Genomic DNA, 23,515 nt, shown 5'->3' with positions numbered 1-23,515 from the left:
TTTACATCCATGGCCTGCTACCTCCTACTCTCCTCTCCCTCTTCTAACCTGGTCTTGCTGCTTTCCTTACGTCTTTCCCATGTTACAAATCCTCACTGGTTCTGCAGTGTGTCCTCTACTCTGTCTTAACCTATCTTACCTTTCTGGGCTTCTTTCCTATTATTCTCCATTAAAAACACTCAGAAAGAGAAAAACATATTGACTATACTCTTCAAGCCTAATTGATCTTGTTTCCCCATTTTGCCTTAGTCATCCTTACCCTGAGGGTCTACAGATGCTGTATATTCCTCCTGGAATGCACTTGCCCCTCTCCCCGCTGAGAAAGAATGTTTTACCAATCTTTCACCACTTAATTGTATACTGCTTTATAATGTTATTCAACTCTGTATGTACCCATCTCCTCTACTGGAATATAAGGTCCTTCTTGGCAGGGACTATTTTATATTTCTTTTATCCCTGCTAAAGGACCTGGCTACCACTAAACACAGTAGGCACTTAATAAATACTTATAAAACAAAACTGCACTAAGCATCATGAATCCTTATCAAATTTCCTTCTATGAAAGCTGTTCCCTTATCTCCCATGCTTCCTCCCAATATAAAAGTTGAATCCAACCAACTATAACTAAAATGACATTTTCTTGCAGTTGCTGTGAGGTGCAAGCAAGTTATGACACTTGGACCAGAAAAGCTTGGTCATCCTTCACCTCTGGCTGTGGTACTTAAGGATAATCTACAAATTTCATCATTTTGATGCTATTCCAAAATTACCCCAAAAAGATTTACATCATATTTGGGGGAATCAAAGTGTCTCCTGAGTCAAAAATTCCATGGAGGGACCTCTCTGGTGGCACAGTGGTTGGGAATCTGCCTGCCAGTGCAGGGGACATGGGTTCCAGCCCTGGTCCGGGAAGATGCCACGTGCCGTGGAGCAACTAAGCCCGTGTGCCACAACTTCTGAGCCTGCACTCTAGAGCCTGCGAGCCACAACTACTGAGCCCGCGTGCCACAATTACTGAGCCCACGCGCCTAGAGCCCGTGCTCCGCAACAAGAGAAGCCACTGAAATGAGAAGCCGGCACACCGCAATGAAGACCCTGCTCGCTGCAATTAGAGAAAGCCCGCGTGCAGCAACGAAGACCCAACACAGCCATAAATAAATAAATTAAATAAATAAATAAGTAAATTTCCATGGAATGCTCCCCTCAAGGATGGTATCCATAAAGTGAATGTACAATTTCCAACAAAAACCATTCCCCAAAACAATCAAATGGCACTGGCTCTGAAGAGTATAAGCTCAAAAGGCTTCCTAGCGTTTATGAAGCTGATATTTTCTTTCATTTATGAGTACTTAACTGAATTCTAATGAATTTTAATTTATGTACTAAGAACGTGCAAATTCATGTTAAAACAAAAAAGGAAAACCCACTTTCTACTTTAATTAGCAATGGAAACAAGCATTTGTAGAAAAAAATAATCCCCTCCATATTAAAAGTTCAAAGGTCTCTAGCAGAGGTGAACTAGTTAACATAACTACTTCCGGGAAAATATAGGCCAAGAGTAGAGATAATAAAAACAAAAGAAAACAAAAATGTGCCCTGGTACTGATATGTAAAAACTACTTTATATTCAGAATCCAACCACATTTTAGAATCTACCATTTTCAATTCTGGTCTAAATCACTATCATCTGTCCACCTGGATTACAGCATTAGACTCAACTGGTTTTTCTTCTTCTGTAGGTACCCACCCACCATTTATTCTCCATACAGCAGCCAGAATGATCTCATTAAGACACCAGTGATTTATGTTACTCCTTTTCTTAGAACTCTCCAATGACCTGCCATCTCATGCAGAGTTACAATTCTTATAATGGCCTGCAAAGTCCTGTATCTAAGATTCCTAGTGGAAATGTTTCTGATTATCACTGTGATTAAGGAGAGGTTTTGCAGTTTAGTGGGTACTATCAGAGTTCCAAATATCCCATGGAATATTCATGGTAGTGAATTATGTGAATTTTGTCCTTTCAATACACTCTGAATTTTCCAGAATGCCTCCTCCATGTAAATTAAGGGAAGGCTACACTCTGGTGTAGAACTTTATCAATAATTATTTACCATTTCACAAAATCCCACCACAATCACCATTCACAGCATTTGAGTAAGCAATATAACACACCCATTTAAGTCCTAATTTATAGCTCTTAAAGTCAGCCACTCTATATAAAGGCTAGCTGTATTTTTAACTTGTCATACCATAGTATTTACATAATGATATAAACTAATTATATTACTTTCATTTTATGTCTTCTTTATATTAAGTTGGGAACACTGTATTATTTTCTTTTTTAAGTGCATAAAAAGCTTATATTATCTATATTTCATTTTAAGAGAGAAAAGGGATTATTACAATATATTTGTATAAATATATAAAATAAAGTATAAATATATAAAAAAGAGTGTTTCACCTTATCACGGCCCTATACAATGTGTACCTACTCTCAACCCCTCATACCTGTCTGATCTCAATTCCCACTATTCTTCCCATCATTCAGTATGCTCCATCCACACTGGCCTTCACAGCTATTTCTTGAAAACTTCAGGCAGCTCCAGCCACAGGACCTTTGTACTTGCTGTTCCTTCTGACTGGAATGTTCTTCCCCCACGTATCAATATTACGCACTCTCTCACATCCATCGTGTTTTTGTTGGAATTATCTTCTCAGTGAGGCTTTCCCCAACCACCCAATTTAAAATTGAAAATCAATCCCTCTCCCCCTCTCCTTCTCTCTCCCTCTCGCACTCCCTAACCTCTTTTTCCCTCTTTTCTTTACTCCACAGTACTAAGCACCATCTGTTCTGATTATCTATTGCCAAGTAATATATCACTCTAAAACTTAGTGGCTTAAAACAATCTATTGTTATCTTTCATAATTCTGTGGGTTGCCTGGGTTCAGTTGGGCGATTCTTGCTCATGTGGTTACAGCCAATGGTTGTAGGGACTGAAGTCATCTGAAGGCTCAATCAAGCTAAACATCCAAGAGGACTTCTTCAACCACAGGTGTGGGGCCTCAGCTGGGAGGGCTCAAACAGCTGGGTGCTGGCCAGGAATCACTGACTCACCACTCAGCCTTCCCACCTGACTAGTCTGGGCTAGCACAAAGCATGGAGGTCTCCTGCTAGTCGAGACTTCTTATACAGATGCTGGCTTCCCCCAGAGCTCATATTCCAAAAGACCAAAGGCAGAAACTGAGGTTTATGACCTAGGTAAGGAAGCTTAATTTCTACCTTGCTCTGTTAGTTACACAGAATCAACCCAAATGAAGGGTGGGACAGGACAACAGAATGGTATGAATACTGGGAAGCAGAGAATACTAGAGAGCCATCTTTAGAGGCAGTTACCACAATTCCCAACATACTATAAGTTTTACTTTTATAATTTACTTATTGTGCCTCCCTTCCTACAAGGATATACATTCTCAAGGAGAAAGACTTCTACTTTTTCACCACTGTATTCACAGTTCATGTTATGTACTCAATATTAATTGAGAAAAAATAATTATTGCATTAAGTAAGTGATGTACATCAATAACATCCTATATGCTTGCTTTTCACCATGGGCCTCACCCTTCCCCAAACTCCTACCAATTTAACTTTCTGAAAAGGGACCTGGGATGAATCTGGGTTATTTTGGAAGCAAAAAGTGAAAGATAAAATTGGGGGTAAAAATCAAAGACAGAAATATCAAAAAGGTTTGGTCACAAACTGCTTACTTTGTCCCGTGGACATCTCTGATCACTATAGCACCTAGTTTCTCTCTGTCAGAAAACTCTCCTAACAGACTTATGAAATGTGAACCACCTCTGACATGTAATACTTCCATATAAATTATTCTGTATAACTGCCCTTAAAAAAAACAGTTAAATATTTATTCTGTCTACAATTTCATGTGTCAGCTTTATCTTCTGGATAAAGAAAGATTTCTTGAAGACCAGCTCATCTGAACTTAAAAAGCAATTTTTAATTTAAAATTCTCAACATATGACACAATACAAATCTGTGCACACAAGTATACACCAGAAAAAAATTGAACTAGCTAGTGAATTCCCCTAGTTGGTAGAGGTAAAGCAACTATGAGTATGGGGAGAAGAGGGTATTGGTAATGATCATTTAGCTTTTTAGCCTATGTCTACATCTGATGATATATATTTAAGAGTTTCTCCGGGGGCAATAGCTTTCAATTTTGACTATATATTAGAGGCACCTGGTAAGCTCTAAAAATTCCCCACACCAGACTGCACCCCACACCAATTAATGTGAATTTCTGGGAGCAGAACCTAGGCATTCATACTTTTAAATGTTCCTAGGTGAATTCAACATGCAGTCAAGATTGAGAAGCACTGCCTTAAACTCTCCATTCTCCTTTACCCTTACCAGTCTCTTCTAAACTAATACTGAGAAAAAAATTTTTAATTTATAAGCCAAAAAAGGGATTTTTCTAAAAGAAAAAAATGTACAAAAGGCACAAAATAAGATAGTTTTAAAAATCCAAATGCACAAGCAATCCCAATAAACATTAGTGGACTAAATTAAATGGTAAAAAGGGCAAAAACTAAGTGATTAAATTTTTTAAAAAATCTGAGCTATATGCTGTTTCTAAGAATCACATAAGACAAAGAAAGGTTGACAATAAAAGGATGGATGACGTAAAGAAAATAACATACCCAACTAATACTGATCAAAACCAAGTTGGCAGGGCTTCCCTGGTGGTGCAGTGGTTAAGAATCCACCTGCCAATGCGGAGGACACGGGTTCAAGCCCTGGTCCGGGAGGATCCCACATGCCACAGAGCAACTGGGCCTGTGCGCCACAGCTGCTGAGGCTGCGCTCTAGAGCCCACAAGCCACAGCTGCTGAGCCCACGTGCTGCAACTGCTGAGGCCCGCGTGCCTGGAACCTGTGCTCTGCAACGGGAGAGGCCACCGCAATGAGAAGCCCGCGCACCACAATGAAGAGTGGCCCCCGCTTGCCCCAACTAGAGAAAGCCCACACGCAGCAACGAGGACCCAACGCAGCCAAAAATAAAATAAATAAATTTATTAAAAAAAAACAAAACAAGTTGGTATGGTTGAATTAATCAAACAATAGATGAAAGAGGACCACTATATACCTAAAGATTGATTTCACCAAGAAGTGATTCTAAATTTGTGTATACCCAATAATATAGCCTGAAAAATACATAAAGCAAAAAGTATGAGAAGAAAATGAAAAAATATACCAGAGGATTTTAACACACCAGTAAATGGTGGGTAAAGAAGACTAAATATCAGTAAGTATACTGCAAGTATGCACATACAATTAATAATCTTATTCTAATACACATATGTTGAACCCTATACCCGATAACTGAAAAACACTATACCTGATAACTGACACTCTTTCCAAAGATACACAGAACATTTATAATACCACAAAAATATAAAGCACCTAGGAATAAATGTAAGAAAGATACTTGTGATCTTCATAAAGAAAATTATTAAATTCTATTGAAAAACGTTAAGGAACTCTTAAACATAAGAAGTAACATACCATGTCCAGTGATAGGAACATTTAATACCATAAAGATACCAGTTTTTCCAAACCGATCTGTTGAATCAATGTTGTTCCAATTAAAGAGCAAACAGGGTTTTTTGGAGCTTGTCAAGATGATTTGTAAGTTTATATGGAAGAGAAAAGGATCAAGAAGAGCCAAGAAATTCCTAAAATAAGGTGGGAGGATTTGCTTTACTACCTATTAAGACTTATCAAAGAGCTACAGCAATTGAGAGTAAGTACTGGCAAAGGGATATTCTGAAAACTAATGGAATAGAATAGAGCACACAGAAATAGACACACACATATATGGAAACTTGATTTATGAAAGAGTTGGCAACTGCAATCACAGGAAGAGAAATGAACTATTCAATAAATAGTACTGAAATAATTAGTTATCCATTTTGGGAAAAAAAAATTGGACTCTTACATCATATCCAAAATTCAATTCCAGGTAGATTGAAGACATATATGTGTAATGCACAAACTATAAAACTTTTAGGAGATAACATAGAAAGGATTTCTTAAACAAGATAGAAAAGCACAATACATAAAAGAAATGATTAAATTTGACTAAATTAAAATTAAGAACTCTATTTATCAAAAGACCATATTAAAAAAAGAGAAAAGGCAAGCCACAAACTGGGAGAAAACATTTGCAACAATATACTCAACGAAAGACTGATACCCAGAATATAAAAACACTGATATGCTACATATAAAATAGATAACCAACAAGGACCTACTGTATAGCACAAGGAACTATACTCAGTATTTTGTAATAAACTGTAAGGGAAAAGAATCTGAAAAAGAATATACATATGTATAACTGAATCACTTTTGTTGTACACCGGAAACTAACACAACATTGTAAATCAACTATACTTCAATAAATAAATAAACAAAACCTGCAAAAAAAAAGATAACACAATAGAAAATATTATAGAAGAGAAAATGAGTGGCCAATAACCATAAGATAAAATTCTCAATCTCAATAGTTATCAGAGAAAAACAAATTAAAATCACATCAAGATCTCATTTTATATCCATGAGATTGGCAAAATTTTAAGACTGAAAATATTGGATATTGGCAAAGATGTGGAACAGCACACCCTGCTGGTGGGAGTTTAAATTCATTCTTCCCTTGTAAAAATTTGGATTTCTCTAGTGAAATTGAAGCTATGAACATGCACTTCCACTATTCTGCATGCACCCTTGAAGGCATATTGGAATCACCCAGACAGCCTTAAAAAATACTAATGCTTGAGTCCTATTTCCCAGAGATTCTTATTTAATTGAAATATAATATTGAGAAAAAAAAGCTCATCACAGAAAAATAGTATGATTCCATTTGTATAAGTTGAGAACCATGCAAAATGAAACAATATTTTGCCTAGGGGTACATCCACGTGGCAAAACAAGTTTGTTTAAAGCATGGGAATAATAAAACACAAAATCAGCACAGTGGGAATAGGGTGGGAGATGGAACTGGGAGGGCACAAAGTAGAGGATCAAAGATACTAATAAAGTTCTATTTCTTAAGTTTAGTAGTTTGTGGTACAGGAGTATGCCTTATACTGTCTACATAACGTACATTATTATATATCTATAACAATATTTAATAAAAATGAGTTAAGTATTATTAATACATTATTTATACAAAAAAAGGGCAGTACCCATCGTTCTTGCCCACAGTAGGCTATCAATATATGTTGTTATTCTCCTTCCCCAAAAGGTTGTCTTGGAAGAATGGTCAAAAAGAAATGACAAGGATGCATTACTTCAGTGTGGTGCTCATTCTTAACAGTTGTCTGTACCTAATAAAAAGAGTCTTCTTTAATCTCAGAACTTCAGTCAAGGTTTTGGTATCTTTTCTCAAAAGCCAACTTCAGGAGTCATTATGGTGTGACAAACAGCATTTACCTTACAGCCAAACAGATCGTGTTTAAACTACAACTCTGTCTCTTATTGTGTGGCTTTTGATAAATTCTGAGCCTAGTTTCCTCATGTAAAAAAAGAAAAAAAAAAAAAAGATAACTCAGTCAACAAGTATTTATGGAGCAACTATCATATGTCCGATATTATACAATGATGTACAAGAGACACGTCGTTTCTGCCCTTCTAAAGGCAAACTAATTCCTACTTCAAAGGGTTGCTGAAAAGATTATATAATATATATAAAGGAATTTGACATGGTGCCTGAAATATATTTGGTATTCAATAAATGCTTGTTCTCTTTCTGCTTGGATTAGTTAAAGCTAATAAAGTGGATTATTCCTTGTAGAAAACTTGCCTAATAGTTTAACATTATTAAAAAAACCAACAAAATAACATACATGACTACATAGTAAACTACTATACAGATATTAGTTGATTTAACGTACTTTACAAATGTTAGATGTTATTATTTTGATCCACACTCAGGTTAAAATGTCGGCATCTGAATCAAATTAAAACTAAAAATTATGAACTCAAGCATAACTGGATTCAGATTTCACAGTATTTTTAAAAATATTTTAATGATTTGACTTAATATGTACCTTATAATATCTACAATTTGTTCTTAATATGGCTAGCTTTCAAATTCACATTATTTTGGTGGCACTTACTATTGTAGGATTTTGTTTTTCCCACTTAAAAATATCTTGCAAATTCATGTTACTGAGATGTGGAACAGAAATAACTTTGTAAGTCAAATAGCACCAGTACTTTTCACAAAAAGGAGGCTTAAGTATTTACAGGATGAATCAAATAGTAAATTTTAGTCCAGCTGTATGGCTGATGGGATTAGATCATTTTAAGAATGCCCTCCACTTGGTGGATACCACACGATGGAAGAAATATCTTTGTCTTTTGAATAGGAGCAGACTGTATCAGTTCACAGTCTGACAAAAGTTTTTTTTTTTTAACCATGGTGTTAATTCACAAGATCCTCACTTCACAGTGGAAGCGGCAAAAACACATTATGGCTGGGAGCATACCAGCTTTTTGGGTCAGTCCTCTTCTCAGTGCCCTTGAATGATCTCAGATTTGCTTATCCTAACCTAGTGGAGCATTTTCTTTCTTTCCCTTTAAAAAAATTTTTTTTTTAATTGAAAAAGTAAAACATCTAATTAAAATTGGAAAAATTTTAAAAATTTGTTAACACACTCTGACAGCTGATTCATAAGAAACAGCACCCATGCATACTGCTGACAAAAATAAAAGTTAGGGGCTTCCCTGGTGGCGCAGTGGTTGAGAGTCTGCCTGCCAATGTGGGGGACACGGGTTCAAGCCCTGGTCTGGGAGGATCCCACATGCCGCGGAGCAACTAGGCCCGTGAGCCACAACTACTGAGCCTGCATGTCTGGAGCCTGTGCTCCGCAACAAGAGAGGCCGCGATAATGAGTGGCCCCCACTTGCCGCAACTAGAGAAAGCCCTCGCACAGAAACGAAGACCCAACACAGCCATAAATAAATAAATAAATAAATAGATAAATAAATAAATAAATAAAAGTTAGTACAAACTCTCTAGAGAGAAATAAGTAACAGTGATTACCTATGGGAAGGGGAACGGGGTAGCTGGGAGTCTGGGGTAGAAGGGAAACTTATTTACTTTATGCTCTTTTGTAACTTTTGAACTGGGTACCTTTTACATATATTATCTTTTTTGTTTTTTAAGTAATATATGCATATGATCAAAAATTCAAAGAATATAGAATAGAAGGCCCCATGTCCAGGGGTGAACATTACTGTGAGTCTCTATCTTTCTTCCAGATATGTCCAAGGCATTTTTGACATGTAAAATATGTACCTCCTTAATAGAAATAGACATCCTCAACAGAAAAGAAAATGACTATTCATTTTTTTTCTTTTTTTTTTAAATTGAAGTATGGTTGATTTACAATGTTGTGTTAGTTTCAGGTGTACAGCAACATGATTCAGTTATACATACATATGTATCTATTTTTTCAGATTCTTTTCCCTTATAGGTTATTATAAAATATTGAATACAGTTCACTGTGCTATACAGAAGGTCCTTATTGGTTATGAAAATGACTAGTCTTAAGGTTGAAAGTTGTGTAAAGCTAAAAGCCCACAGAAAATATAATCAACAAGTATCCAAATGTTCCATCACACTGTCAGGTAGTGCGGAGGATACAGTTCTTCCCCGTAAGGAACTTGCAATCTAGATGAGGAAACAAAATTGACGTCAAAAAACCATTAAAGAACAACTGAATGTTAAAATAGGAGATAACAACTAAACAAGAGTTGAAAGAATGAAAAGATTAACGTTAGCTGAAAAAGAGTTGCTTTGAGAAGAGGTTTGACCTGGGTTAGCCCTCATCCCATCTAAAAAGTTTAAAAGAAACAGGGAAGAGTATTGAAAAGTGAAAACATCAAGCAGAACCAAAACGATGTGCTCCATAAATAACTTACCATAAAAACTGATAAGCACCAAAATTCCTGAGGCCCAGTAACTTCTTATTATCATTTCTAGAATGCACAACAATTTGGAAAAAAGAAACCTTTGGTGCTTACATCAGCCTGCTCCTGCATATTAAGTTTTCCTTATTTTTGATTAGCAATTTTAAGTTTTCATATGTCATTTCATTTACTCTTACAAGCTCTAAGTGTAGTGTTATTCACATTGTACAAGTAGGAAGTTGAGAACTGTGGCAGTAAAAAGTAGTCCAAAAGTGACTGGCTTCTTTTTTCTTTTGGCATGACAAGTGTGGGGAGTTCCGCAGACCCACTCCTCAGTGAAACTGGTGAAAGTTATAAAATAAAAAACAAAAAACACAAACCCTTCCCCCACCCCAGCCACCTCTGAAAATGGTCCTAAGGTCATAAAGAAAATGAAGAAACACTTATTCAAGAAAATCTACTAAAATTTGGTAAGGACAAAGAACTTTTGTGGTGTCTGAATGACAATCTTGCTCCCACCCTTCCCCATCACAGCTTAGCACGACAGAATCTCCATTCCAGACTGACAGAGCCGAGGACACAGGGCTCTGCTGAAGCCCAGCTCCCAGTCAGAGGACTATCCTGACGTGATGAGCAGCACAGCATGCCAGCATTTCTCATCTTGCCCACAGCTATCTGTTGCTGAAGCTAAGCTGTGGGTGAGTGTGGTTGAGAGGTGGGGGCTCCCTTCTCCCCAGTCCCTGCTCCTGGGACAGAGGCTCTACCCTGGGTGAGGCCCTGCTAAGAATACTAGACCTAGATTATCTTGCCCCAGCTCACGGGGTGAGGCTTCCATGCTGGGAGCGGCAAGCCAAGGAGACCTGGGGCTACAGCCACCCACTCAACTGAACACCCAGCTCCTAAACTGAAATGTCACTTAAAGAGAAGTGTCCACTGTGTCTGCCCCCAGCACCACAGCCTTGGCTCAGAGATTTTCACTGGGGCTAGAAGCAGCCATAAACCAGACTTCCAAACCTCTTCCCAGAGGAAGTGACTTCACTTGTGGGTAAGTTCAAACCTAAGGGTGCTCTTAAAAACAGTGGTTGTAGTGAAAGACCATTGGGAAGAGATTGACATTCTTTGGAGATAAAGGCTAAACTAAAGACCTGCTAGTTTGCTGGAAAGAAATGGAAAGAGACAGAAGAGATCTTTTGTGTTCAGAATAAATTTTAAACACTGACCTTGGGAAGTACATCTTTAAAGAAGCCTGAATTTGACTGGATTAGTCTGTGAAGCAATTTATGCCCCCAAACACTGTTGAAAACAACAGAGCAAGCAGCCGCAATTAGTGGAGTTTAAGAGCTGGGTATGGTCTGGGAAAGAAATAGCCAAAAGAGCCCTGCCAGAATCAATGCCATCTCTACGTGATAGTGGGCACACCCAAGGCTGTATCCCCTGAGGGGCAACATCAAAGGCTTCACACTGCTGGTGGAGAGGGAAAAAGACATCTGTATCTAGAATAAGGAATTCCTATAACTCAACAACAAAAAGACAAATAAGCCAATTAAAAAATGAGCAAAGGACTGAAACAGACATTTCTCCAAAGAAGATATACAAATGGTCAACGGGCACACAAAAAAGATATTCAACACCCTTAGACATTAGGGAATGGCAAATCAAAACCACAAGATACTGCTTAACGTTCATCAGGCTGCCTATAATCAAAGAAACTGAAAATAACAAGCACTCGTGAGAATGTGGTAAAAGTGGAACCCTCATACCACTGGTGCGAATATAATATGGTACAGCCACTGTGGAAAATAATTTTGGCAGTTCCTCAGTAAGTTAAATTAGAACATAAACATGTGACCCAGCAGTCCTACTCCTAAATATATACTCAAAACAACTGAAAACAGGTGTTCAAACAAAAACTTGTACACAAATGTCCATAGTATTATTATTCACAAAAGCCAAAGGTGGAAACAACGCAATGTCCATCAATGAATGAATGGCTAAACAAAATGTGGTATATCCATACAATGGAACATTATTCAGTAATAAAAAGAAATGAAATTCTCATACATGTTAACAGAAGTCAGACACAAAAGGCTACACACTGTATGATTCCATTTATATGAAATAGCCAGAAATCCACAAAGACAAAAAGTAGATGAGAGATTACTAGGAGCTGGAGGTAAAGGGAATGAGGAGTTTTTGCTATTGAGCTTCTGTTAGGGTGCTGAAAAATTCTGGAAATAAATATAGTAGTGATGGTTGTACAACACTGTGACTATAATGGTACTGAATAGTTCATTAAAAATGGTTACACATACATTTTATATTATATAAATATCCACAATAATAACAAAAGTAAACCCATCTAATGCCAAACTTCAGTACACAGTATGAGATCCAGTATGAGAATGCCCGCAGTATAAGATTCGGATATAAAATTACACGTCTTCATGGGTTCCATTTAATAGGCTTTCAGTTCATTCTTCACTTTAAGAAGTATTTAAATGTATAAACTCTAGACCTGAATACTGTTCTTGTTATATGAAGTATTACTCCAAGATTTTCTCAGCCTAATTTCATTTCACGATATGCGATCATTTATCTACCACATTTTGGCACAGAATTGTAATTAAAAGCTTAAATATGAATTACATATTTACATATAAATTTTAAACTATCAAAAGCAAAAGGCAAAGAGAAAATCGACAATGAAATAACACTTCACACTCTCTGGTATTGCTATAACTGAAAAAAGAAGAGCAGGGGGAGACCTTCAAGATGGCGGAGGAGTAAGATGCGGAGATCACCTTCCTCCCCACAAATACATCAGAAATACATCTCCATGTGGAACAACTCCTACAGAACGCCTACTGAATGCTGGCAGAAGACCTCAGACCTCCCCAAAGGCAAGAAACTCCCCACGTACCTGGGTAGGGCAAAAGGAAAAAGAAAAAACAGAGACAAAAGAATAGGGACGGGACCTGCACCTCTGGAAGGGAGCTGTGAAGGAGGAAAGGTTTCCACACACTAGGAAGCCCCTTCACTGGCAGAGACGGGGTGGCGGGGGGGGGACACTTCGGAGCCACGGAGGAGAGCGCAGCACAGGGGTGCGGAGGGCAAAGCGGAGAGACTCCCGCACAGAGAACCGGTACCGACCAGCACTCACCAGCCCGAGAGGCTTGTCTGCTCACCCGCCGGGGCGGGTGGGGGCTGGGAGATGAGGCCGGGATTCGGAGGTCAGATCCCAGGAAGAGGACTGGGGTTGGCTGTGTGAACACAGCCTGAAGGGGGCTAGTGCGCCACACCTAGCCGGGAGGGAGTCCGGGAAAAAGTGTGGAACTGCCTAAGAGGCAAGAGACCATTGTTTCAGGGTGTGCGAGGAGAGGGGATTCAGAGCACCGCCTAAATGAGCTCCAGAGATGGGCGCGAGCCGTGGCTGTCAGCGCGGACCGAAGAGACGGGCATGAGACGCTAAGGCTGCTGCTGCTGGAGCCACCAAGAAGCCTGTGTGCAAGCACAGGTCACTATCCACACTGCCCCTCCCGGGAGCCTGTGCAGCCGGCCACCGCCAGGGTCCCGTGATCCAGGGACAACTTCCCCGGGAGAACAGATAGCGCGCCTCAGGCTGTTGCAACGTCACGCTGGCCTCTACTGCCACAGACTCGCCCCGCATCCGTACCCCTCCCTCCCCCTGGCCTGAGTGAGCCAGAGCCCCCGAATCAGCTGCTCCTTTAACCCCGTCCTGTCTGAGAGAAAAACAGACACCCTCAGGTGACCTACACGCAGAGGTCCAAATCCAAAGCTGAACCCCAGGAGCTGTGCGGACAAAGAAGAGAAAGGGAAATCTCTCCCAGCAGCCTCAGGAGCAGCGGATTAAATCTCCACAATCAACTTGATGTACCCTGCACCTGTTGAATACCTGAATAGACAACGAATCATCCCAAATTGAGGCAGTGGACTTGGGAGCAACGATATATATATATTTTTTCTCTTTTTGTGAGTGTGTAATGTACGCTTCTTTGTGTGATTTTGTCTGTATAGCTTCGCTTTCACCATTTGTCCTAGGATTCTGTCTGTCCGTTTTTCTTTTTAGTATAGTTTTTAGCACTTGTCATCATTGGTGGATTTGTTTTTTGGTTTCGTTGCTCTCTTCTTTCTTTCTCTTTTTTTTATTACTTTTAAAAATTTAAAAATTTTTAAAAATTATTTTTTATTTTAACAACTTTATTTTATCTTTTTCTTTCTTTCTTTCTTTTTTTCTCCCTTTTCTTCTAAGCCGTGTGGCTGACATGGTCTTGGTGCTCCAACCCGGTGTCAGGCCTGTGCGTCTGAGGTGGGAGAGCCGAGTTCAGAACACTGGTCCACCAGAAACCTCCCGGCTCTACATAATATCCAACGGCGAAAGCTCTCCCAGAGATTTCCATCTCAACACTAAGACCCAGCTCCACTCAACGACCAGCAAGCTACAGTGCTGGACACCCTATGCCAAACAACTAGCAAGACAGGAACAAACCCCACCCATTAGCAGAGAGGCTACGTAAAATCATAATAAGGTCACAGACACCCCAAAACACACCACCGGACGCAGTCCTGCCCACCAGAAAGACAAGATCCAGCCTCATCCACCAGAACACAGGCACTGGTCCCCTCCACCAGGACACCTACACAACCCACTGAATCAACCTTAGCCACTGGGGGCAGACACCAAAAACAACGGGAACTACGAACCTGCAGCCTGTGAAAAGGAGACCCCAAACACAGTAAGTTAAGCAGAATGAGAAGACAGAGAAACACACAGCAGATGAAGGAGCAAGGTAAAAACACACCAGACCAAAACAAATGAAGAGGAAACAGGCAGTCTACCTGAAAAAGAATTCAGAGTAATGATAGTAAAGATGGTCCAAAATCTTGGAAATAGAATGGAGAAAATACAAGAAATGTTTAACAAGGACCTAGAAGAACTAAAGAGCAAACAAACAATGATGAAGAACACAATAAATGAAATTAAAAACTCTCTAGAAGGAATCAATAGCAGAATAACTGAGGCAGAAGAATGGATAAATGACCTGGAAGTAAAATAGTGGAAATAACTACTGCAGAGCAGAATAAAGAAAAAAGAATGAAAAGAATTGAGGGCAGTCTCAGAGACCTCTGGGACAACATTAAACACACCAACATTCGAATTATAGGGGTCCCAGAAGAAGAAGAGAAAAAGAAAGGGACTGAGAAAATATTTGAAGAGATTATACTTGAAAACTTCCCTAATATGGGAAAGGAAATAGTTAATCAAGTCCAGGAAGTCCAGAGAGTCCCATACAGAAGAAATCCAAGGAGAAACACGCCAAGACACATATTAATCAAACTATCAAAAATTAAATACAAAGAAAACATATTAAAAGCAGCAAGGGAAAAACAACAAATAATATACAAGGGAATCCCCATAAGGTTAACAGCTGATCTTTCAGCAGAAACTCTGCAAGCCAAAAGGGAGTGGCAGGACATACTGAAAGTGATGAAATGGAAAAACCTACAACCAAGATTACTCTACCCAGCAAGGATCTCATTCAGATTTGATGGAGAAATTAAAACCTTTACAGACAACCAAAAGCTAAGAGAATTCAGCACCACCAAATCAGCTTTACAACAAATGCTAAAGGAACTTCTCTAGGCAGTAAACACAAGAGAAGGAAAAGACCTACAATAACAAACCCAAAAGAATTAAGAAAATGGTAATAGGAACATACATATCGATAATTACCTTAAATGTAAATGGATTAAATGCTCCAACCAAAACACACAGACTGGCTGAAGGGATACAGAAACAAGACCCATATATATGCTGTCAAGAAGAGACACACTTCAGACCTAGGGACACATACAGACTGAAAGTGAGGGGATGGAAAAAGATATTCCATGCAAATGGAAATCAAAAGAAAGCTGGAGTAGCAATACTTGTATCACACAAAATAGACTTTAAAATAAAGACTGTTACAAGAGACAAAGAAGGACACTACATAATGATCAAGGGATCAATCCAAGAAGAAGATATAACAGTTGTAAATATTTATGCACCCAACTTAGGAGCACCTCAATACATAAGGCAAATGCTAACAGCCATAAAAGAGGAAATCGACAGTAACACAGTCATAGTAGAGGACTTTAACACCCCACTTTCACCAATGGACAGGTCATCCAAAATGAAAATAAATAAGAAAACAAAAGCTTTAAATGATACATTAAACAAGATGGACTTAATTGATATTTATAGGACATTCCACCCAAAAAGAACAGAATACGCTTTCTTCTCAAATGCTCATGGAACATTCCCCAGGATAGATCATATCTTGGGTCACAAATCAAGCCTTGGTAAATTTAAGAAAATTGAAATCGTATCAAGTATCTTTTCCAACCACAACGCTATGAGACTAGATATTAATTACAGGAAAAAATCTGTAAAAAATACAAACACATGGAGGCTAAACAATACACTACTTAATAACCAAGAGATCACTGAAGAAATAAAAGAGGAAATCAAAAAATACCTAGAAACAAATGACAATGAAAACACGACGACCCAAAACATATGGGATGCAGCAAAAGAAGTTCTAAGAGAGTTTACAGCAATACAATCCAACCTCAAGAAACAAAAAACATCTCAAATAAACAACCTAACCTTACACCTAAAGCAATTAGAGAAAGAAGAACAAAAAAACGCCATAGTTAGCAGAAAGAAAGAAATCATAAAGATCAGATCAGAAATAAATGAAAAAGAAATGAAAGAAACAATAGCAAAGATCAATAAAACTAAAAGCTGGTTCTTTGAGAAGATAAACAAAATTGATAAACCATTACCCAGACTCATCAAGAAAAAAAGGGAGAAGACTCAAATCAATAGAATTAGAAATGAAAAAGGAGAAGTAACAACTGACACTGCAGAAATACAAAGGATCATGAGAGATTACTACAAGCAACTATATGCCAATAAAATGGGCAACCTGGAAGAAATGGACAAATTCTTAGAAAAGCACAACCCTCCAAGACTGAACCAGGAAGAAATAGAAAATATAAACAGACCAATCACAAGCACTGAAATTGAGACTGTGATTAAAAATCTTCCAACAAACAGAAACCCAGGACCAGATGGCTTCACAGGCAAATTCTATCAAACATTTAGAGAAGAGCTAACACCTATCCTTCTCAAACTCTTCCAAAATATAGCAGAGGGAGGAACACACCCAAACTCATTCTACGAGACCACCATCACCCTGATACTAAAACCAGACAAAGATGTCACAAAGAAAGAAAACTACAGGCCAATATCATACATACAAAAATCCTCAACAAAATACTAGGAAACAGAATCCAACAGCACATTAAAAGGATCATACACCATGATCAAGTGGGATTTATCCCAGGGATGCAAGGATTCTTCAATATACGCAAATCAATCCATGTGATACACCATATTAACAAACTGAAGGATAAAAACCATATGATCATCTCAATAGATGCAGAGAAAGCTTTCGACAAAATTCAACACCCATTTTTCATAAATACCCTCCAAAAGTGGGCATAGAGGGAACCTGCTTCAACATAATAAAGGCCATATATGACAAACCCACAGCCAACATCGTCCTCAATGGTGAAAAACTGAAACCATTTCCACTAAGATCAGGAACAAGACAAGGTTGCCCACTCTCACCACTATTATTCAACATAGTTTTGGAAGTTTTAGCCACAGCAATCAGAGAAGAAAAAGAAATAAAAGGAATCCAAATCGGAAAAGAAGAAGTAAAGCTGTCACTGTTTGCAGATGACATGATACTATACATAGAGAGTCCTAAAGACTCTACCAGAAAACTACTAGAGCTAATCAATGAATTTGGTAAAGTAGCAGGATACAAAATTAACGCACAGAAATCTCTTGTATTCCTATACACTAATGATGGAAAAATCTGAAAGAGAAATTAAGGAAACACTCCCATTTACCATTGCAACAAAAAGAATAAAATCCCTAGGAATAAACCTACCTAGGGAGACAAAAGACCTGTATGCAGAAAACTGTAAGGCACTGATGAAAGAAATTAAAGATGATACAAACAGATGGAAAGATATACCATGTTCTTGGATTGGAAGAATCAACATTGTGAAAATGACTATAATACCCAAAGCAATCTACAGATTCAATGCAATCCCTATCAAACTACCACTTGCATTTTTCACAGAACTAGAATAAAAAATTTCACAATTTGTATGGAAACAGAAAAGACCCCGAACAGCCAAAGCAATCTTGAGAAAGAAAAATGGAGCTGGAGGAATCAGGCCACTGGACTTCAGACTACACTACGAAGCTACAGTAATCAAGACAATATGGTACTGGCACAAAAACAGAAATACAGACCAATGGAACAGGATAGAAAGCCCACAGATAAACCCACACACATATGGTCACCTTATTTTTGATAAAGGAGGCAAGAATATACAATGGAGAAAAGACAGCCTCTTCAATAAGTGATGCTGGGAAAACTGGACAGCTACATGTAAAAGAATGAAATTAGAACACTCCCTAACACCATACACAAAAATAAACTCAAAATGGATTAAAGACCTAAATGTAAGGCCAGACACTATCAAACTCTTAGAGGAAAACATAGGCAGAACACTCTATGACATAAATCACAGCAAGATCCTTTTTGACCCAGCTCCTAGAGAAATGGAAATAAAAACACAAATAAACAAATGGGACCTAATGAAAGGTAAAAGCTTTTGCACAGCAAAGGAAACCATAAACAAGACGAAAAGACAACCCTCAGAGGGGGAGAAATTATTTGCAGATGAAGCAACTGACAAAAGATTAATCTCCAAAATTTACAAGCAGCTCATGCAGCTCAGTATCAAAAAAACAAACAACCCAATCCAAAAATGGGCAGAAGACCTAAACAGACATTTCTCCAAAGCAGATATACAGATTGCCAACAAACACATGAAAGAATGCTCAACATCACTAATCAGTAGAGAAATGCAAATCAAAACTACAATGAGGTATTACCTCACACTGGTCAGAATGGCCATCATCAAAAAATCTACAAACAATAAATGCTGGAGAGGGTGTGGAGAAAAGGGAACCCTCCTGTACTGTTGGTGGTAATGTAAATTGATACAGCCACTATGGAGAACAGTATGGCGGTTCCTTAAAAAACTAAAAATAGAACTACCATATAACCCAGCAATCTCAGTAGTGAGCAAACTCACTACTGGGCATATACCCTGAGAAAACCATAATTCAAAAAGAGTCATGTACCACAATGTTCACTGTAACTCTATTTACAATAGCCAGAACATGGAAGCAACCTAAGTGTCCAACAACAGATGAATGGATAAAGAAGATGTGGCACATATATACAAATGGAATATTACTCAGCCATAAAAAGAAACGAAATTGAGTTATTTGTAGTGAGGTGGATGGACCTAGAGAATGTCATACAGAGTGAAGTTAAGTCAGAAAGAGAAAAACAAATACCGTACGCTAACACATATATATGGAATCTAAAAAAAAAAAAAAAAAAAAAAAGGGGGTTCTGAAGAACCTAGGGGCAGGACAGGAATAAAGATGCAGAGGCAGAAAATGGACTTGAGGACACAGGGAGGGGGAAGGGTAAGCTGGGACAAAGTGAGAGAGTGGCATGGACTTATATACACTACCAAATGTAAAATAGATAGCTTGGGGAAGCAGCCACATAGCACAGGGAGATCAGCTCGGTGCTTTGTGACCACCTAGAGGGGTGGGATAGGGAGGGTGGGAGGGAGACACAAGAGGGAGGAGACATGGCGATATATGTATATGTATGGCTCATTCACTTTGTTATAAAGCAGAAACTAATACACCATTGGAAAGCAACTATACTCCAATAAAGATGTTAAAAAAAAAAATGAAGAGCAACAATAAGTGTTGGCGATAATGGGGAGAAATTGGAACCTTCATACACTGCTGTTGGGAATGTAAAGTGATGCAGCCACTTTGGAAAATGGTTTGGTGGTTTCTCAAAATATTAAACATAAAGCTACCATGTGACCCAGCAATTCCACTCAAGAGAAATGATATCATATACTCATCCAAATGATTTCATAAATGTTGATAGGAGCATTAATCATAATAGCCAAAAGGTAGAAATAATCCAAACATCCATCAACTGCTAAATGGATAAATAAAACGTTGGATATCTATACAACAGAATACTAGTTGGATATAAAACGAATGAAGTACTGATATACGGTACAACATGTATGAACCTCAAAAACATTGTGCTAAATGAAAGAAGCCTGACACAAAAGGCCATATGTTGTATGACTGCATTTATGTGAAATATTCCAGAAGAGGCAAATCTATAGAGAGCAATTTAGTGGTTACCTAGAATTCGGGGTGGAAACAGGAAGGGATTGGTAATGGGTACTGGGTTTCACTTTGGGGTGATATAATGCTCTCAGATTGTGGTGATGCTTGCACAACTCTGTGAATATACTAAAAACCATGGAACAGTATACTTTAAGTGACTGATTTTTATGTATGTAAAATGTATCTCAATAAAGTTGTTTTGGGGGCTTCCCTGGTGGCACAGTGGTTGGGAGTCTGCCTGCCAATGCAGGGGACACGGGTTAGGGCCCTGGTCTGGGAAGATCCCACATGCCGCGGAGCACCTGGGCCCGTGAGCCAAGGCTGCTGATCCTGCGCGTCTGGAGCCTATGCTCCGCAGCGGGAGGGGCCGCGATGGTGAGAGGCCCGCGCACCGCGGTGAAGAGTGGCCCCCGCTTGCCCCAACTAGAGAGGGCCCTCGCGCAGAAACGAAGACCCAACACACCCAAAAATAAATAAATTAATTAAAAAAATAAAGTTGTTTTTAAAAAACCTGCTCCATTTTCTCATTCCTATACACCCCAACTTTACTTTTTATGATTCACCAACATAAACCTTCTAATCTGTCCATCCGGCATCCAGTGAAAACCCCACACTCATTTTAATTACTTGACTCTGCTCACATTCTTCCCCTACCTGAAGTACTCTCCCTAGGGTACAGTTAAGTCACATACTTATTTTGAAGATGTTTCTGACCAAGTCAATCCTCACGGACCTAATTACCCTCTAGATTTCATACCACTTATAACTTTTAACACTGTAACCTCAAATATATACATAAAGCAGTTTCACCTTATTTCCTATCAATGTCTAGATTTTGCCACAATCCCTAATTCTTGCCTTTAATCTCTTTTATCTTCTCAGAGACAAACTAGTTACTCCAGAATCGTAAAGATCAAACATAATTGTGGGAACTCAGCTAGGGCTCTAAGACAAAGAGGAAAAGGTGTACAACCAAAGAATATTGTAGGATAAGTAACATCAACAGTGAATGAAAAGCATGCTCCTTCCTCTCTTATGCCCTGCCAACTCACCAGCTTCACCAACCAGAACCCTGACTACATCTTTATATCCCCTTAACAGTTAGCACAGCATCTTGAACACAGATGGTACCAAAGGTCTGCTGAATAACAAATTAATGCTTTGAATGCAACTCCCTACATGTGTATTCAGGAGTGCCCAAACCTTAGCAAATATCTGAAATCTTAAAAGCAGGAAATGGGAATAAGGAAAAAGAAAACTAAAATGATGGGACATGCATTTACTTCTCGACAGTGCATTATGTTCTTACTGTGCATTTCAAGGTGGCATCTTACTGCTGTCCTCAAACCTGAGTATGTACCAGGCATCCGTATCTTTAAGTAGTTACTGGACTTCATTGTTATCAGAGCAAAAAAGAGCACTATTAAGAGAAGCAAGGATTTAGATGTGACACTTTACTTCCTCCTAACAGTGGGGTGCCAAGACAAACCCCTATGCCTCTACATGCAGTCAGGAAGAAATCCACACAATGAAGCTTGGAAGTGTAGAGATGTGTGAGGTGGGAATAAGAAGGAGCATTGCTTTCAAAGGAGAGTGTGTTGGCAGGCAGAAGACAAATCTTAGGAGCTGAACTGCTGAAAGCAACAAAGGCAGCGGGCTCATAAAACAAAAGCCACAGACTGCTGAAACCTGTGCTAGACCCTGAATGCAGGAGCCTAGTATCAATGAATTCAAGAGCACCTTTCTGACACTCTGAATAGACAAAGCCTAATTCCACTACATAAAATTCCTCAACCTGGCCCTGGAGTACTATGAACATAGAACACTTCTCATTTGTTTAGCTTCAGAAATACATTTTCGGACTTCCCTCGTGGCAAAATGGTTAAGAATCCGCCTGCCAATGCAGGGGACACAGGTTTGAGCCCTGGTCCAGGAAGATCCCACATGCCGTGGAGCAGCTAAGCCATGTGCCATAACTACTGAGCCTGCGCTCTAGAGCCTGCGAGTCACAACTACTCAGCCCATGTGCCACAGCTACTGAAGCCTGCGCGCCTAGAGCCCATGCTCCACAGCAAAAGAAGCCACTGCAATGAGTAGCCCCCACTTGCTGCAACTAGAGAAAGCCCATGCGCAGTAACTTAGACCCAATGCAGCCAAAAATAAATAAATAAAATTTAAAAAGCCCCGATTTAAAAAAAAAAGAAATACATCTTCCTCCTTTCTGTGTATTTATTCTTATTTGGTAATTTACCTTGTGTTGTTTAGAGTCCAAAATGCACATATTGTAATCATTCAGACTTGCTTAGGGGATTTCTCTGGTGGTAAAGCAGTTAGCTCCAAATTTATAATTATGTAAGTTTGTTACAGATTTATTTTACTTGTTTAACTTGGGTCTCTTTAATAATTCCCTTCATATTTGTAAAAACTCCTTTAGATTATACATTTCCTTCCCTATCATTTACTCTTTTTTTTTAAACAACAGCCATTTATTTTATTTACTTATTCATTTATTTTTAAATTTACTTATTTATTTATTTAATTTTGGCTGTGTTGGGTCTTCATTTCTGTGTGAGGGCTTTCTCCAGTTGTGGCAAGCGGGGGCCACTCTTCATCGCAGTGCGCGGGCCTCTCACTATCGCGGCCTATCTTGTTGCAGAGCACAGGCTCCAGACGTGCAGGCTCAGTAGTTGTGGCTCACAGGCCCAGTTGCTCTGTGGCATGTGGGATCCTCCCAGACCAGGGCTCGAACCCGTGTCCCCCGCATTGGCAGGCAGATTCTCAACCACTGTGCCACCACGGAAGCCCCATTTACTTTTTAATATTTGGTGGTTTAGATTAAGGGATCATGAAATGTATTTAAGGTGGGTAATTCCTCTTCACTTCAATATTCAGATGACTATTAAGGTGCACAGACAAAATTAACAACATAAATGGCTAGAAGAGAATGTTTTCTACAATTTACATATTGTTATTTTATCATCTGCTGCCTTCTTTGAACTCATATACAGATGCTAACATTCCTACTTTAAATGCTCAACCAAGCATTTTTATTCTGCTTTTTGCAGAAGGCTATCATTTAGATTTCTTCAAACCACATATGAAGAAAGACAGCATTTGATTATTATTTTGAATAAT

At 38.8% G+C, this 23,515-nt stretch overlaps 1 protein-coding gene across 3 annotated transcripts in view; it reads right to left on the bottom strand.

Moving 5' to 3' along the window:
* NARS2 (asparaginyl-tRNA synthetase 2, mitochondrial) overlaps positions 1-23,515 on the bottom strand; it is a 145,329-nt gene that overhangs the window by 108,571 nt on the left and 13,243 nt on the right. The gene's annotated exons all lie outside the window — the stretch shown is intronic.

The sequence above is a fragment of the Eschrichtius robustus genome, chromosome 11 (genome assembly GCF_028021215.1).
Source record: "Eschrichtius robustus isolate mEscRob2 chromosome 11, mEscRob2.pri, whole genome shotgun sequence".
NCBI classification, from domain to species: Eukaryota; Metazoa; Chordata; class Mammalia; order Artiodactyla; family Eschrichtiidae; genus Eschrichtius; species Eschrichtius robustus.
The sequence above is the reverse complement of the archived record's forward strand: the minus strand, read 5'-3'. Positions and strand labels throughout refer to the sequence as shown.